At 40.6% G+C, this 18,774-nt stretch overlaps 1 protein-coding gene across 5 annotated transcripts in view; it reads left to right on the top strand.

Moving 5' to 3' along the window:
* Positions 1-18,774, top strand: part of MSH3 (mutS homolog 3) — a 597,715-nt gene that overhangs the window by 435,835 nt on the left and 143,106 nt on the right. Inside the window, exon 23 of one of the 5 annotated variants that reach the window (XR_003852291.1) lies at positions 3,509-3,864. The exons of the other annotated variants lie outside the window; for them this stretch is intronic. The gene's annotated coding sequence lies outside the window, so the exon portion shown is untranslated. Of the gene's footprint in view, positions 1-3,508; positions 3,865-18,774 lie in introns of those variants that run through there. 5 annotated transcript variants of the gene reach the window in all.

Raw genomic sequence — 18,774 nt, 5'->3', positions numbered from 1 at the left:
AGCTTCAACTGCTTTGGGGATTTCAAAAACAACTTGCTTTCATGGTTGGCCACCACCAAACCCTCTATATCCTCAGACCCCCTGATGATTGAGATCAGAAAATCTATGCTTCATCTGTACTGGCAATGTTCAAGCCTTCCTCTCGCTGAGTTCTAATATGGTTCACAGAGCAAACCTCTGCCTCTCAGAAATACGGAAATGAGCCTCTTCCAACAAACTTAAACTAAACCCCAAAGAGGAACTAATCCTAGACCCTTCTCCTGTACTATTCAGGACCTCAAACTAATGCTCAGTGAAACCCTCTCACAATAAAAAACCCTAGTCCAGAATGTGGGTATCATTCAAGACTCCAGACAAATCTTGGACTCACAAATATCTACAATTGCCACTCAACTCAAGCAGATAAAGCCATACCTAGACAAGGACCACCTAGCAACCCTTGATACGCATTTGGCCTTTCCCATCTAGAGTATTGTAACACATTCTAAGGGGGCCTCCCTAAATCTCCTTCACCTACAGCTTGTTCAGATCGCTAATGCATGGATGCTATCTGGGTCCAATTACATGGAACATACTCCAATACATCAAGATTCCTGCTGGCTTCCACTTCCCGACTGGGTTCAATTTAAAGCTCTATATATAGCTTTCAAATTGCAAAACGGACTAGGCCCTACCTATTTAAGAGACTGCTTGTCCCCCTATAAACCCAACTGTAGGGTCAGATCTAAAACCGGAGCCCTTCTGCATCTCTCTTCTCCCAAAAACTCCATGCTAACCCAAGCCAGCAAATGCACCTTCTCCTTCTTTCTTCCTAGGCTCTGGAACTCTCTCTCAATAGAGGCCAGATGTGCAACTAATATTCCAACTTTCTGTGCACAGTCAAAACATGGCTTTTTAACAAAGCCTACTCTGAGCCCCCACTGTCTTCAGCACTAAACCTAGTGCGTTCCATATTTATTTGCTGTGATATGTCTATATAGCAGGGGTGGTTAACTCCAGTCCTCAGGAGCCACAAACAGGTCTAGTTTTCAGGATATCCACAATAAATATGTATTAGATATTTTTGCATTCAAGCAGACCTCTTTGTGGCTCTTGAGAACAGGAGTTGGCCACCTCCTACTGTTTGACCTGCACCACACTATATCATATAACGTTCTGTGTTTTATATAGTTAGGTCCTGTATAAATTGTACTGTGCCACACTGTCCCTTATGTTTTTTTGTTGTATATGTAATTGCAACAGCTTGATTTGCAATTGTAAATTAACTGTAATGTAATTATAACATATTGGATTCATTGCAACCCTTATCATACATATCTAGGCCACCCGATAACCCTGTACCTCACTCTGAGTACCATGGTAAGAGAGTGAATAATACATCCTTGTAATAAATAAATAAATAATACTGTAACCACAGACTTTAAATTGATGATAATTCTGGGTAGGACCAATGGTAACTATTTCCTATAGTCACAAAGAATACCAAAAGTGTCCAAATTAATATTTCCTTCAAAAAGAACCTTTAAAGTGAATATGAATACTAGGCTTCATTGACCTTCATAATAGGCCTCATCGTATAGCATAGTTTCACTTTCACACTCCACCTTATCAAATTTTTGTTGTATTTTTAACTTGCAAATCCTCTCATGTGAATGCCACCTGTAATGTGCTCTTATAAATCATGATACCGAATCTTATCAGTCATGTTACTTAGCTTAGGATTTTTTGTCTGAACACTACACATCCGAAAGGTTTAAATGCTGCTGTGGAGTGGTATTCCTGTATTTAATACTAATGGATTTTCAGTCACAAGTGGTGGGAGGTGGGTGATCTATTATATTGGAGAATTTCAGCCTTTGAAATATTTCAACATATTTAGAAATTTTCAGTGCTTTTTGCGTTCACATTTTCATAATTTAGAGTTCTTGAAAGTCTTTTTGACATTTCAAAATGGCTGCTGAGGTTTTCTATCCCGTTAGGTAATTGGAGCTTTAAAATCGCTACTATAGTTCTCCATCACGTCGGCCTTTTTGATTGACAGCTTAGTCCTTTAAAAATGGCGCTACAATAGCAGTCTTTCCGTTGATACCGGAAATGAACGCCGTCAAGCCATTACGTTGCAAGCGGAAAAATTGAATGCGTGAAAGTAAGTTTGTTCCGGACTTGTTCTAAAGTTTGACGTCCTCTAAACATCATGAGTTATTTTAAAATGAAGTGTTATAAATACTTTTTTTCATGTATTACATCTGAACCTGTTTATATTTCAGTAAATGAGCCCTTGAAAAAGGATCGTTTCGGCATCCGAAACACTGTCCCGTGTCAGGCAGTGTCTATCGGGCTATGTGAACAAAGTGGCTTCTATATATAAAGCTAAGTAACATGACTGATAAGATTCGGTATCATGTTATCATGCTCTCGCCCCTACCCCCCGCTACTCCCTGCTCTTGTCTGCTCCCCCTCTTCCCCCCCGTGTTCATTGTATTTTCTGCCTGTCTAAGTTTTTTGTAAACTGGCCTAATGTGATCCACGAAGGTCGGTATATTAAAAGTGTTAAATAAATAAAGTAAATAAATAAGATCACATTACAGGTGGCATTCACATGAGAGGATTTGCAAGTTAAAAATACAACAAAAATTTGATATCAATATTGACCAATGATTAAATATAAGGTGGAGTGTGAAAGTGAAACTATGCTATACGATGAAGCCTATTATGAAGGTCAATGAAGCCTAGTATTCATATTCACTTTAAAGGTTCTCGGTGAAGGAAATATTAATTTGGACACTTTTGGTATTCTTTGTGACTATAAATAAATAATATACATTAGTGTCTGTTTTCAATGGAAAATAATGCATGTTATTTCCTTTTACAAATTAGTATTTTTATGCATGATAAAAGCGACCATGCACTTTAGTACTTGCTATTGGAGGGAGAGAGTGGGGACCTTATATATGTGTGCATACATTCTGCTCTCTGTCATCATAGTCACTGTATGTATAGGACAGGTAGTAGGATCTTTACTAAAACATATTTTAGGAGATTTAAGTGTTATCACTATGATGTAATTGGTTTTACACATGTCTTTGATAACACATACACTAATGTTCATGGCAATTAACATAATCTTAGCCAACTCTTTACATCTTCTCATAAAGTTTGGAATCTTGCAGATTAGTAGAACTCTCAGGCCTATATGTCATTGCCATTATGCAAGGTGTTGAGACAATCCCTGTGCACCTACAGCTTTCCGTTGCACACGCTGATTCACAGGGGCTTGCCCATCACTTTATGGAATTTTAGTAGGCAATGTGCAGTGTGTGTTAGCCACTCTTTGTCATACACGATTAAGGATACTTTTGGCATATAGATTTCTTTTCGCATCTAGATTGTGTGCAGCTATAAATGCCAGGGCCTCTCTAGTAGTAAACAAGGTTTTATTTATTTCCCAAAGTACTTCTATGTTGAGGCCTCACAAGTTCATTTTTCTTTCCTGTCCTCTCTTTTGCAGCATCGTCCCAGCTCCCAGCATCCTCCTCACAGGAGGAGGAAGAGGAGGTGGTGGACCTTATAACCCCTGCAGCAGAAGAGTAGGACAAGAAAGATGAGGCAACTGCAACCCCCGCAGCTGCCTCCTCATCCTCAGCAAGAGACAGACCTCCATCACCCTTAAGGGTTACCCTGCTCTGGATCTCATTGCTTGTTTTAGCACAAGTCTGCCACCAAAATGCTGCCTTGTTCCCTGAACTCATGGTCTTGAAGAAAGAGATCAAGGGGTTTCACAGCATTTTGGTGACAGAAATCCAGGGCTTAAGGGCTGAGCTTCTCCAGCAGCAAATGGCCTGTGGCTCATCAGCACCACCTGACTCTGGAATGTAATTTATTTTTATTTTGTTAGTTTTCTGTAAAAATGTAAAAAAATAAAAATAAACCTTATTTTCTAATGGAATTTATATTGTGTCCTGGATTTATTTGTGTCCTGTGTTTATTTCACATAGTAAATGTTTCATGATTTATATATACATTTTCACATATTAACCAACATTTCAAAAAGAATATGGTGATCCAAAGCCAGGGAACACTGTCACTATGAAGAAACAACAGAGATATTATAAAACTAAGAAGGTGGTAATGGTCTGGAGAGCTTCAAGGAGTTTTGAAGATCCAGTGCAGAGGTGAACTGCATTCTAGGAAGGTGACTAGATTGTCAAGAAACTTCAAAAAAGGTGACACTACTTAACAGTTAGGGGCAGATTTTAAAAGCCCTGCACGTGTGCCGAGCCTATTTTGCACAGGTACGGCGACGCGCGCAAGCCCCGGGACGCACGTATGTCAGGAAGATTGGGTACATACAGACCTCTAGCCATCAAGGACGTCAGGCCTTCTGGAACATCAGGAGGGCAGAGACGGAGGACGACAGGAACATCAGGACATCAGAGACCGGGATCAGGAACAGCAGAGACGAAATGAAGAGGGATCCCTTGGAATACTGGAACACCAAGCAAGAGCAAGAACATGGAGTCCAAGGGGAAGGAGAAGCTCCTTAGATGACTGTCTCATTTCGAAGGCAAAGCTGAGTGGAAGTTGAAGTCCTTTTATAGGGCTGAAGACAGGCAACTCCCTGGAAGGAGTTTGGATGGGCCACACCTAGCTGACCCTTTAACTGAGGAGAAGTGCTGCGGGCCGGCCCCTAGGGAGAAGGGCGTGGCCCAAACCAGGAAGTCCATGCAGACCCAAGCAAGCCTCAGGCAGGCCCCAAGGACATCGAAGGCCTCCTAGGCCCTAGAGCAAATCCTGGATAGGTGAGACCCCTGCTTCGGAGTGACCTCCAGGAAAGAGGTGAGAAGCCTCCGGTAGCACAGCTACAGGAGGATTCATAACAAACCGGAGTTATTTCTTTGGGAATCTTCAAACATTCCATCAGGTACTCTTTAAATTTATCCACAGGAGACATTCTTTTTACCACTGGAAAATTTACTATCCGCAAATTTAGATAGTGAAGAGAATTCTCTATTTTTTCAAATTTCCTTTCTGCAATTACCTCTGATTTAATTAGGTTACCCTGTATCTTCTCAAATATTGTAATCTTTTCTTCTAACTTCCCCATTTTCTTTTGGTGTAAATTTGTTACTTTTTCAGCATTTAATCCTCATTTATTAAGTTCCAAGAATGCCTGTGTTAATGTTGTAATAGCCGATTCAACGGAAGCCATCGCTTTCCATAAAGAGTCTAAAGTTACAACTGGCGGTTTTTGCAGAGAAAATATCATTTTTGGTTGTAATGTTACCAGTTCTTGAAGTGCTACATTTTCCTCATTGTTCGAAGCTGGTACAGCCATTTGGTGTTTCGGTGTGGAGGTAGACGCTCCTCCCATTGCTCCTCCAACTTCTCCGGAGGCCAACTCACCGTCCTCCTCATCAGACTCAAGGGGTAGTAGCTCTCTCCTCCTCAACGGGATAACTCGCGATGTTTCCACCTGCTCCTCCTCTGGCTGACCTCTTGTCGGCGTCTCAGGTGCCCCCGGGCTGAGCGAGATCTCATCAGCCATGGAGAGTGATCCGAGCTCCTGGATCTCTTTCCCAGCGGCCCTCGCCTCCGGCATTTTCAGGGTGAGTTCAAAGAATCTCTCTATCTTAGGCTGTTGAACTCCTTCTTCTTTTATAGAAACATTGTCCTTAAGCCGAGCTTTGCGTTTCGTGTGTGGCATACTTGAAATATTTCAAGAAATCAAATTTCAGAGATAATAGTGAGGAAATAAGAGAATTCTCAAGCAGAAGTTAAGAGAGGTCCTTTCTTACATCTTATGTGTCGGTCGTCTTGGTCCGAAGTCAGATATCATTCTTAGTGCCTGCTCCCAAATTATGGAACACCCTGCCAGTTGCCTTGTGTAAAATGTTTTAAAAAGCAGCTGAAGACCTATTTATTTCAGCTGGCTTACACTGACATTGCCTGAGTTAGTCAAAGTTTTGGAGACTTAATTATGTCATCTTTCAGAGCTGTGATATGTTTGTTGTAACCTGTCTGTTCTAATTTTTATAAATGTTTATCTTGTAAGCTGCTCAGTGCTGCAGTTCGCCACCTCAGTTCTTCCAATCTCAGACCATCACCTGATAACTTTCACATTAAACCACCCTCCCCCACAGACTCATACAGTCACTACTTAACACCTTTAGGAATCTGCAAGCTGTTGACCCTTGCATCTTTTCCACTGCAGTTTCATCTCTTCTTTCCTCCACAACTTTGTCTGAATCTGTTGATGAAGCAGTTTCTTCTTACAACACTATACTCTCTTCAGCCTTAGACACTTTTGCCTCTCCTCTTACCCGTCCTGTAAGGTGCACTAAACCCCCCAATCTTGGCTCACCCCTACAATTCGATCCTACATTCCTGCACCCACTCTGCAGAACATCTTTGGCTAAAATCTCATTCCCATGCAGACTTCATACACTTCAAATTTATACTGAACACTTTCCAGTATGCTATTGCACTTGCCAAACAAGACTACTATGTTCATCTGACAAACTCTCTTACATCCAACCCTCGCCAGCTCTTTGTCACTCTCAGTTCCCTCCTCAGACTTCCCTCGCCTCCCTCCTCCCCTTCTCTCTCTATACTCAGACTATGGCTGACTACTTCCATGACAAGATTCACAAAATGAGTCTTGAGTTCTCAACTATTTCACCTTTACCTGCCTCTCCACCACTTTCTTCCTCTACCTTTCCCCTAGCCTCTGCCACTCTCTCCTCCTTTCCTGAAGTCACAGTGGAGGAAATTGCTTGTCTTCTCTCTTCCTCCAAATTCACTACTTGTTCCTCTGACCCTATCCCCACCCAGTTTCTCAGCTTCATCTCCACTGCAGTCATCCCTTCTATCTGTCAAATCCTCAATCTATCACTCTCTCACTGCTGCTTTCAAACATGCTATAATCATACCACTCCTTATAAAACCCTCATTGGATCCTACCTCTCCTGCCAACTATCGTCCTAAATCTCTCCCTTTCGCCTTCAAACTACTTGAACGTGCTGTTCACCGCCGCTGTCTTGATCCATTCCAGTTTGGTTTTCACCTTCTACATTCAACTGAAACAGCTCTTGCCAAAGTTTCCAATGACCTGTTTATGACTAAAGCCAAAGATCTTGAGTTTATCTTTATCCTCCTTGACCTGTCTGCTGCTTTTGACACTGTTGATCACCACCTACTCCTTGATATTCTGTCCTCGCTTGGATTTCGGATTCTGTCCTGTCTTGGTTCTCTTCTTACCTTTCCCATCACACTTTTAGTGTTTCCTCTGGTGGTTCCTCCTCTACTGCCATTCTACTATCAATTGGTGTGCCTCAGGGCTCTGTCCTGTGCCCTCTTCTCACTATATACTGATTTCCTCTCATGGCTTTCAATACCATTTTTATGCTGATGACTCCCAGATCTACCTATGTACACCAGAAATCCAATCCCAGATCTCGGCCTGTCTGTCTGACATTGCTGCCTGGATGCCCACCACCAACTGACACTCAACATGGACAAGACGGAGCCCCTTATCTTTCCTCCCCAAGCTCACATTCCCTCTTCCTACTTTCTATGTTTCTGTGGATAAAATGGTCATCATCCCTGTCCCATCAGCTCGTAACTTTGGAGTCCTCTTCCAACTCCTCTCTCTCCTTCTCTACGCATATCTAAAACACTGCTAAAACATGTCTTTTCTTTCTTTATAACATTGCCAAAATCCATCCTTTCCTTTCTGAACACACTACCAGAACCCTTATCCACTCTTCATCCCCTCCCACTTAGACTATTGCAGCCTGCTTCTCACAGGTCTCCTGGCAAATCATCTCTCTAAACTGCAATCTGTCCTAAATTCAGCTGCACGACTTATCCTTCACCAAAGTCGCTATGCTCACATAACCCCTCTTCTGAAGTCACTGCATTGACTCCCTGTCCGCTCCTGCATACAGTTCAAGCTCCTCTTTGTCACCTACAAATGCGTTCACTCTGCAGCACCTCACTACCTCTCCTTTCTTATCTCTCTCTACACCCCTCCTTGTGCACTCCACTCATTGGATAAGTCACTCTTATCCGTGCACGGATAAGAGTGATAAGTCACTCTTATCCGTGCCCTTTTCCACTACTACCAATTCCAGACTCCATGCTTTCCACCTGGCTGTGTCGTGTGCTTGGAATAGTCTTCCTGAACTGGTACGTCATGCTCCCTCTCCTGACATGAATCCATACTAAAAACCTGAACCCGGCTCCACACAAAATCAATGCAATACCAACATTTGACATAAAAAAAAAGCAGCCAACACAGTCTCCCCAACATTAGCTAAGATCATAAAACTATCCCTAGAAGAAGGAACAATACCAGATATACTAAAAGGGGCAATTATAAAACCAATCATAAAGAAAAAAAACAGCGACCCCCCCCTGATCCTGAACAACTACCGCCCAGTCTCAAATCTTCCCTTAATTGCCAAATTAATAGAAAAAAAACTGTACAGAAACAACTAGCAGAACACCTTGATAACAATAACATACTATATCCGTCACAACATGGATTTCGCAAACACTACAGCACCGAGACACTAATCCTCTCACTAACAGATAACATTCTAAGAGGTTTTGATAGCGGAAAACATTACATTCTAATAATGCTAGACTTATCAGCAGCCTTTGACAAAGTAAACCATAAAATATTACTAAAAAGACTAGAAGAAATTGGATTACAAAACAAAACAATAAACTGGTTCAGTTCATATCTAAACAACAGGTTTTTTCAAGTTCAGATCAGCAATGCACTATCAGATAAATTCAATTTTGAAACGGGAATACCACAGGGATCAGCCTTGTCCGCAACCCTTTTTAACATATACATGCTACCAGTATGCAATCTACTAGCAGGATTAGGAATCATACATTACATTTATGCAGACGATATTCAACTAATTCTACCAATCGATGACACAATAGAGAAAACATTAAACCTAGCTAACATGTACCTAGACATTATAAAACAACTGTTTAAACCGAATGGAACTCGTGATTAATATTGAAAAAAATGGAATTTCTACACTTAGAAAGAAAAAATATCGAAATCATTCAAACCCCAATAATACTCAAAAACAACCAGAAAATAGAACTAGCTGAAAAAGTACGGAACCTTGGACCCTGAAATCAATCTAAAACAACACATATCGCTAAAAGTAAAAGAGGGCTATGCTAAACTCATGATCCTCAGAAAACTTAAACCACTACTAATACCTTCAGATTTCAGAACAGTGCTTCAGGCACTAGTTTTCTCCAGCACTGATTACTGTAATGCACTTTTACTAGGACTCCCAAATACAACATTAAGACCACTTTAAATTCTACAAAACACAGCAGCTAGAATACTTACTGGAAAAAGAAGAGACCATATAACTGAAACTCTGGCCGAACTTCACTGGCTACACATAGAACAAAGAATAAAATACAAAGCACTATGCACCATACATAAACTAATACATGATGAAAAAGTGGGCTGGCTAAACACTGCACTACGGGTACACGTCCTACACAGGAACCTTCGATCAGCAAACAAAGCTCTCTTAACCATTCCCTCAGTCAAGACAGCTAAGCTAACCCAGGTAAGAGAAAGGGCGTTATCTTTAGCAGGCCCCACACTTTGGAACACAATGCCTCTAGAGACCAGATTACAAAGAGACCTCAAAACATTTAAGAAAAGTTTAAAGACATGGCTTTTTAAACAAGCCTTTAATAAAGAGACCAGAGAATAGAAAATATACAGGAATAAACAGAAGAGCACCAGCACACAGCACCATTCTCAAAATGTGCATTATAAGATTTTAACAAATTTTATTACACAACTAACGTAACAGTAATACACAGAGAATGTGATTTTTACCTGTAAAAGTACCTTACAGGTACACTTGGCCAGGATCTACATCACTAAACAATTGTGAGTCTTTTTATGATTTAATGTAACCGAAACTTCTTGGCACCCGTTAGAATGTACTATAGTATGCTTACTCCTACATTATTTGATCTGCCTACATGTAAACCGTTGCGATGGTATATAACTTAGCGACGGTATAGAAAATACTTTAAATAAATAAATAAAATAAATCCTATCTAAAGATCCATCTTTTTGAAACCACTTATAAATCTTATGCCTGATTGTCTGCTTTTAGTCTTGACTAACTTTCTTTTCTTTTAACCAAGTCTCTTGGGTTATATGTTTGTCTTATTAGATTTTAAGCTCTATTGAGCAGGGACTGTCTTTTTGTATTTTTATACAGTGCTGCGTATGTCATGTAGCACCATAGAAATGTTAAGAAGTAGTGACATATAAGTATTTTAAATGCATAAATAAATATGCGGTCTATTTGTGTGTACATTTTCTTGTAATGAGTGGAGGCTTTCCCAGGGATGGAGTTGAGGAGGGTTTTGGATTTGTGCACACTCTTTTGGATTTTAAAACATATGCCTGTAAATGTAATGAAAAATGTGTTCAAATGATTTAGCAGGTGTAACTTGTACAGGTAGATTTGGTGAAATAAGTTTTAAAGTGAACATTTGTATGTAAGTTCACTTTGAAAATTGGTGTAATTTATATGTTTGCCAACTTTTTTATGTACTATGTCACAAATTACCATCTGAATATGCAGTTTTACAGTGAAGAACCTTAGAATAAGGCAGTGCTTGGGGGGGGGAATGATTGATAGGGGGGGCAATGACATCATCCAGCTGATAACAGTTTGATCTGAGAGCTCTCCACCCAACAGCACTCAATCACCCATTTAACTTACCATCCATAATTTTTCAACAAAGTAGTGGTTTGGTTCGGCTGGTGCAGTCGTTTGTGATGTGAACCAAGAAAAACTTGTGGATTTTAAGCATTTTTCATATGCTAAATCAGCATCAGAGCTGACTGAGAAGACTGATGGCTCAAGGGAAAGGCCACAGTTCCCTGGAAGTAGGGCTGAGTGACACCATGTATTTCACAGTCTTAGAAAACAATGATATGCCAGCTGAAGCAGAATTTCAAAATTGATTGTGTGAACTCCATAAAGATATGAAGGTGAACAAGGCCAAAATTCTTGGCACAGTGACGAAATTGAAAGAGTTGATGGATGAGATTGGGAGGCGTATGGAGAAGTCTGAAAGGCAGCTGGATGGTCATGCAGAGAAAGTATCATGGCTGACGTGCACAGCAAGATCTGAGTAAGGAGCAGGTGGCTTTGCTAAATAATATCAAGACCTTGAGAATCTCCCATAGAACTAATCTCAGATTTAATGGGGGTGCCAGAGACCCTCCCAATTTTGCCGACCCTCTTCAGGTGGCCATGGACATTAGCAGGACACTTGACTTTAGGGGACATAACCAATACTGGCTCTGAGGCAGAGCTCAAAAAGCTTGAATGTGATTATCATGCTTTGGGTCCGCAGGTTACTAACAGACCACATGATATTGTGATATGTTTTCATAAATTTGCGGTGAAAGAGAAAGTTTTGAAGACAGCCCAGCAAACAACACAGTTTTCATGGAAGGGTCACAACGTATCAGTTTTTGCTGATTTGTCCCCAATCACTTACGTGCTCCAGCAGAAACAGCTAACAAACAGATGGCTTTACCCATTTGGCCTGATGTTTTCTATAAATGGTATTTATTCATGTGTAAAATCTGCAGGGGAAGCCAAAAACATCTTGGGTGTAACAGGGATCATGGTGACTAGCAGTTCCAGTTTAGCTACTCCATCTATCTCAGCAGCGAATGAGGATATGCTGAAGTGGCAGAGAGTTGAAAAAGGTGTCAAATGCCTTCAATGGCACTCTGGGGGTTCCTCCTCTTCTAAAGATGTTCCTACCTGATTGCTTAAACTCAGTGAGGCTCTTTTCAGATGGCCAACTGGCGAGAAATGCTGTTTGGACTTCCTGGGTAGTTCTCTCAGTACATGGGAGGCAATGTGTTTTGCTGCCATTTAGTGTTGATTTTTTTCTCAATGTTTAATAAGCGTTGCATTATGGAAGTTTGGGCTTTAAAACTGGGAATAGCTGAATCTTCATGTAATTTTGTATGATACAGATGTGGTTCCCATGTTATGATACAGAGGGTGGGATGGGATTCTTGGAGAGATGTCTCTTCTCTCACGTGTGGATCTGTGTGGGAGGTTAGACAGATCTATGAGAAGAATGGGGTTGGATAGGAGAGGGGATAGGAAAAAGGATGAACAAGGGGAGGAGGGATGAGGGGAGGGTAAATTGTGGGATTATAGAGAAAAATCTGAGAGGGTGCATCTAGAAAGACAGAATTTCTATTACAGGGACAATGATGGAGTCTTTGGCCAAGAGCAATGGCTCCTGTTAAAATTATATCTTTAAATATAAAAGGCTTGAAACTCCCCAGAAACGAAAACAGCTTTTTCAGAACGTTCTACCTCTTCAAGCGTTTATAGTGTTTGTTCACAAGGCGCATCTTAAAAATCGTTATGAGCATCTGCTGTACTCACAACATTTCCCACATGCCTTTTGAGATGCATGTTTTTAGAGTAATACATACATGGGTGTGGAATCCTTCTTGCTAAAGCTTTTCATTGTGAGATCCTTTCATCTTATTGTGATCATGATGGGAGATATATCTTATTACAAATGAAGGTGGACAATGAAATATGATATGCACCAAACAGGGGTCAGGATTCTTCCTTTTGTTATGGTTCCAGCTACTGTGCAGCCTCCCCTTCACCAGGGGACCCCAGTGAGCATACTCTACAGGATGGCCAAGCTCTTCCTTCCTGCCTGCATCACACCTAGACTCCAGTCTGTCTGTTCCTTGCCTTAATGCTTCTGCATTGAGGCTCCTTTGACACCCTGCTCTAGGCACTCTTGCTTTACAGCCTTCTCAGGCCTATCCTTGTTTGGCTTCGTGGCAACCGAGCTTTCTGACCTCAGCCTCACCTAGCCTTGTGGTCACCCGGCCTTCCTTGCCTTCTAGGTCTGTTCCTGACCTCTGGTGCAAGAACCATTGTATAAAGATGAAGTTATTCTAAAGGGACATCACTCCATCCAGGAATTATATGAAATAATCTTTGATTTGATTTAAGAGATTTTTGAGGGATCAAAAATTCTGACCACTTTCTCTGGCCAATCAAACTTCACCACTCCCCTGTTCACTTCAGGACAGCAGAAGGGAGGTTGGCAAAACAACATAAGGAAAAGGACTGGATTAGTGAGCAAAGTGCCTCTTCTTTTATCTGCTGCAGCCTCAGCCTTACTCACCCCCTCCTGATCCCTGTAGGCTGTTTACAAGGAGAGGGCATGGAACAGGAGCAGAAATAGATGTCTGAAGGCAGTCTGCAGGCAGCTATCTTGAAAAGATTGAATAAGGAGGTGGGAAAGCTTCAGGTATGTTGATTCTGTGATAGGTAGTCAATTATGCAGGAACAAGGTACGGTAATTATACAGTTTCCAAAGTTACATATTAGAAAGGAGCACTACTTTGGAGCTGAGAAAAGCCTGAAGCCTCTAACTACTCTTTACATTCCATTCATTACTATCTGTGGATTTTTTCACTGTTTTATATCCCTTTTCAATTCACTTACCCTAATCATTGCAGTGACAATCCTTGACCGGGGGCCAGATATCTGGGCTCCTTTCAGCAGTTTGTGATTATGACCCTTAAATCTGGCCACCATGTGTCACCATCGTGTGATTACTGGGACTCCCACACCTGCCAGAATGTGAACTCTGCCTCCACAGCTTTTCTAGTTTCAGATGACTTGTAGAAAATCTGACCCAGAAATTGAACCCAGTGTGCAACATTACCATTGAGCTACCAGGCTGGCCCTGTGTTTTTATGTTTAAATGTATGTATTCCGGTAATTGTTGCTCTGAAGGCCTAATATTCTCTCTCTCATAGCTACAGGAAATCCTGTCTCTGAATAACATGCAAATGAATTGTCACCTTGAATTTTTTCCCCTGAAAGAAAATGATTTATACAAACTGAAGAATATACTAAGAGCCTACTTCAAAACATCAGCTTCCTTTATATATTGTCATTAGTGTAGGTGTTGATTCGGAAGTGTTGCTATGGTGAAGAACATGCATTGTATATCTTTGTATGGGGAGCATTCAGAAAAATAGATTTAAAATGGATTTGAGGAATATTGTAAATTTCTTCTACAGCGATACATGAAAACAGTTCTGTTCCGTCTGCTAAAGATAGAAGCAAGCCAGCTTTTATGCTTTGCCCAGATGTACAGCATGAGAATAAATCACATGTTCCCTGTAACTTGACTGTGAAAGTACTAGATCTTGCTTTAATTGTGATGTAATTGTTTTGTTTTTGAAGGTTTGTCTCAGTGAACTACCGTATTTCCTTTCAACCAGACAATAGTTTACATAATGGCAGATAAACATCACTTGGTCCATCCAGGCTAGATTCCTTTTTTCTGGTTCTCTCCCATATCTGCCCCATGTCCATACTCTGTTGCACTGCTGACCTCTATTGTCTTCCTCTTTGATTCTTACATTTATTAGTCGCCTAACATAGGAAAGGCGTAGATGACGTACAGAAAAAACATTCATAAAATTAAATAAAACACGCTAGACAATAACAAAATAAAAATAGCTTATTGCAGGAACCTGTGATGATAAGAAAGCTAAAAGCTAACCCCAATCAGAAGTAAGCTTCCCTAACCAGGAAGAGTTTTTAGCAAGCTTCTGAATGATTTTAAGCAATCGCACAATCTAAGTTCCATTACAAGACCAATTCTTAATCCAAAACCCAGGCCCTCTTCAGCGTTCCACCACCAAGCTCCGCTGCAATCCACACATCCACCAGAATTTGTGAGGCTGTTGTCCTAAAACATCTGGCCTCCCCATATTCAGTGATTTGATGTTAAATATGGTTGCTTTGTGCATGATACTGTGACCTCTTGGAAACCCAATTTAGCTGTACCCTCTGCTTTTAGGGTTGTAATTGTTGCTCTGTGCAGATTACCTTAGCCTCCTTGTAACTGCCAGTTGATGCAGGTGACCCAAGTGCTGTTAATTGTAAACATGGCGCCATATTCATCTGCTGTGTAACTCAGCTAGTTAACTGGATAGGTTTATTTGGCTAACTAGACGAGCTGGAGAAACTTAGTTTATATTTTCAGTGGCGTGGCCTGTCAAAGATGAGACACATAAGGTCAGTTTTCCAAATGGAGAGAGGTCATTCATGGAGTACAACAACGATCAGTACCAGGACCTGTGCTATTTAACATATTCATAAATAATCCAGAAAAGGGAAATGACAAAGTGATCATATTTGCAGATGACCAACAATTATTCAAAGATGTTAAAACAGCAGTGGATTGCGAGGTACTGCAGAGGAACCTTGTGAGCTTAGAAGACTAGGTAACTGAATGGTAGATGAAATGTTATATGGATAAATGCAAAATGATGCACATAGGGAAAAATAATTCCAACTACAGGAGCATAATGCTGGGTTCCATATTGGGAGTCACCACTCTGGAAAAGGACCTTAGAATCCTTATGGACAATATGTTGAAATCCTCAACTTGGTTTGCGGCGGCTGTCAGATAATAACTAGAATGTTAGGAATGATCTGAACACAAAAAGGGGTTGAATTAGCACAAGTAGTGCAATTCACAAGTAGTGAATTAGCAGAGTAGTGCAATTCATCAAGGCTTTAACCCTGGCTGCTATCCATGCTCGCATCTTTCGCATACATTCATAATTCAGTCATCTTTTTTTAAAAATATATCTGAAGTGGAGAGTATAACAAAGCATATTTATTTACCTCAAGCCTGGATAACAAATAGTTGTCCAACATGTAGGTTGAAATTCTTAGAGTTGCTTTGGGAAGTTTAAATATCAATAGGTGACCAGTTTGTTGCTGGGTGAGATTAAGCAGGGAAGGGCTGGGTTGCAGTCCTATGGAATGGATCTAAAAACACAAAACAAATTACAGGAAGAATCCTACATTGCCACCAATGCTACACCATCCTCGTGCTCTTACTATATCCATTTCAAAGCATGTTTAATTCTTTTTAGGCTTTTAGACCATCTAATTTAATTAAAAGTGCTGGTACACTCACAGCTAAGTGATGATCTGAGCTACACAGGAGATCCATGTCCTTACATCCTTGGTGCATATGCAAATTCTTCCTGACTGTAATAACACAGAAAAGTATTTTATTTATTTATTTAAAAGTATTTATATCCTGCAACCTCCAATGTGTGCATATATTGAAAACAAACACAAAAAGAGGTTGAATGAGCACAAATTTGAAACTTGTGAGCAGTAGCACCAATTGTCAAGGCTTCAACCCTGGAATGATCAGAGAAGGAATAGAGAATAAAGCAGAAAATATATTGCCTCTGTCTTGAGCCATGGTGTGACCATACCTTGAGTATTGTCTGCAGTTATGGTCACCTCATCTCAACAAATGATAAAGGGGATGGAACAGCTGTTGTATGAGAGGCTAGGGCTTTTCAGCTTGGAAAGGAGATAGCTAAGAGTAGACATAACAGAAATTTATAAAATCATGAGTGGAGTAGAATGGATAAAGGATGATTAATTACCCTTTCAAAAAAGAATACTTCATGAAACTAACAATCAGCAGATTTAAAACAAATCATATAAGTACTTTTCGCTTAGTGCACACTCAAGCTGTGGAATTGATTGCCAGAGGGCATGGTCAAGCACCTGACATAGTGGATTTTAAGAGAGGTTTGGAGAATTTCCTGGAGGAAAGTCCATAACAAGTTATTAGCTAATTAGACTAAAGAAAGCTATTGCTAGCCCTGAAAGTGAGTTATAAGAAATAGATCTGCTTTATGGGATCTGCCAGGTACTTGCAACCTGGATTGGCCACTGTCAGAGACAGATGCTGGGCTTGATGGACCCTGGTCTGACCCAACATATTGTTTCTTAGGTTTACCCTTTGCCTCCGTGCTTGGGTCCACTACACCATCTGCTTGACTAATAATCTTTATGATAAATGATTCTTTTGTAAATTCTTAAAATAAAATAAAATAATTTAGTGAACCTTATCACAAGACCAGAACAGTGTCTTCAAAAAGGCACCGGACCCTTTCACATTTTATGTGCCCGTACAAGGAGGGTTACGTTCGCAGGAATGTATGTTTGTTTTTTGGGTCTGAGCACAGCCTTGAGAGTACGTTTGTGACACGTCAATTCTGTGCTTCTGGGAGGATGTTTTGCAGTAATTGCTGTGGATCATGAACACAAGTAATAGCTTACACAGCTTTGCTGCAACTGGGAGCTTCAGCTTTTTTTGAGGCAGAGTTTGGAATATATTAGCTGTCCCTGAGAAGCTGTTTTCCCATAATGGTTTATGGGCCATGAATGTAAAAAAAAAATGGCTTGCTCAGTTTTAGTGGACCAGGTTGTTTTCCGGAAGTGACAAAACAGGGAAACTTTTTTTTTGCCAAAAAAGACAGGGCCACATAATGTGTTTGATTTTCTGTTAACTGAGCCTTGTGGCTCTGGTATGGAGCCAGAATTACTTTCCAGGATTGATTATGGTGTGTCATACCATGGCCCTTCAAACTTCATTGAGAAAGCAAATCATTAAAAAAATGTCAAGAGGAGTCAAAAGACTAAAATAAATGCAAGGCATAAATTACTGGTGGCAGAAAATAAGACTGGAATAATAAGATTTATCTTTTGCAGAATTTGCACATTCCCATTTTATCACCCTCGACTGTGTATGTTTAAGGTTTGAACCGTTGTGACGGTATTCTACTAAACGACAGTTTAGAAAAGATTTTAAATAAATAAATAAATAAATAAATAAATATCAGTAGAGTTTTTAACATAAAAGGAAATGGGACAAAATAAATGTAACCCAAGCTCTCACACCCCTGACTCGACCTAATTATGGGCCAATATGAACAAATCATCTGCATGTGTTCCCCAGAAAATCTACCTCACTCCTCGTCATGTGCAAAATATTTAGTCAGCTGCTTCCGACAACTGCTGAAGGGGCTGTGGAAGCAGGCCTCTGTTAAGCCGTTTTGGTAGAAGGTGTTCATTAAATCACTGACCTCCTGTACACCGGCAGAAGATAGCTTGAGATGAAGAGGTAACATTTCTGGAGAGCTTTGAGGTCTGGCAAAATTTTATTTTATGTTTTACACTTCTGAAAAGTTTTGCCATTGAGTGGAAACTAATAAAGGAGCGCAAAGCTTTCAGAGGGCAACTTTCAAGCACCTGGTGAAGTGGCAAACTATGCTGGTACTTTTAATGTGTGTCCTTTCTGCACATTTTCAAAGGGAAACAACAGTTTCTTCTTTTTGAAGCTTTGGCAGCTGAAAAGTAAGTGCATGAAAATCATCTAAGGGCTCTGCACCTGCTTTTCGTGCACTTGGCAACCTAAGCATCCACTCCCAGGGACGCCTGTGTTTAATGTGCCGAAAGTTACCTGTGCTGTGGAACCTGTGCATTCTTTTATGCAGACTGTTCCACCTGGGTATATACCTTTTCAAAATTGCCCTCTCTGCCTTCTGTCACCATCTAAAGCTTCGGCAGTGACTCAGTGGCAAGGCTTATGCTAAAGTTTCTTGTCCAGCATCATAACGGACCTGCTCAGGGCTCTGGTGTCTGGGATTTCTCTTACCACAGGTATAATTTCTTTTTTAATGGCAACAATCACAGAAGTTTCCAAGACCAAGGGGGTTGGGGGTGGTGGTTACTGTTGTTGTTGATGTGAAACTTGAAATCTTCAGGAATTTGTTTTTGGGTTTTTGTTTGTTTT

The sequence above is a fragment of the Rhinatrema bivittatum genome, chromosome 1 (assembly GCF_901001135.1).
Source record: "Rhinatrema bivittatum chromosome 1, aRhiBiv1.1, whole genome shotgun sequence".
Taxonomy (NCBI): domain Eukaryota; kingdom Metazoa; phylum Chordata; class Amphibia; order Gymnophiona; family Rhinatrematidae; genus Rhinatrema; species Rhinatrema bivittatum.
The sequence above is the reverse complement of the archived record's forward strand: the minus strand, read 5'-3'. Positions and strand labels throughout refer to the sequence as shown.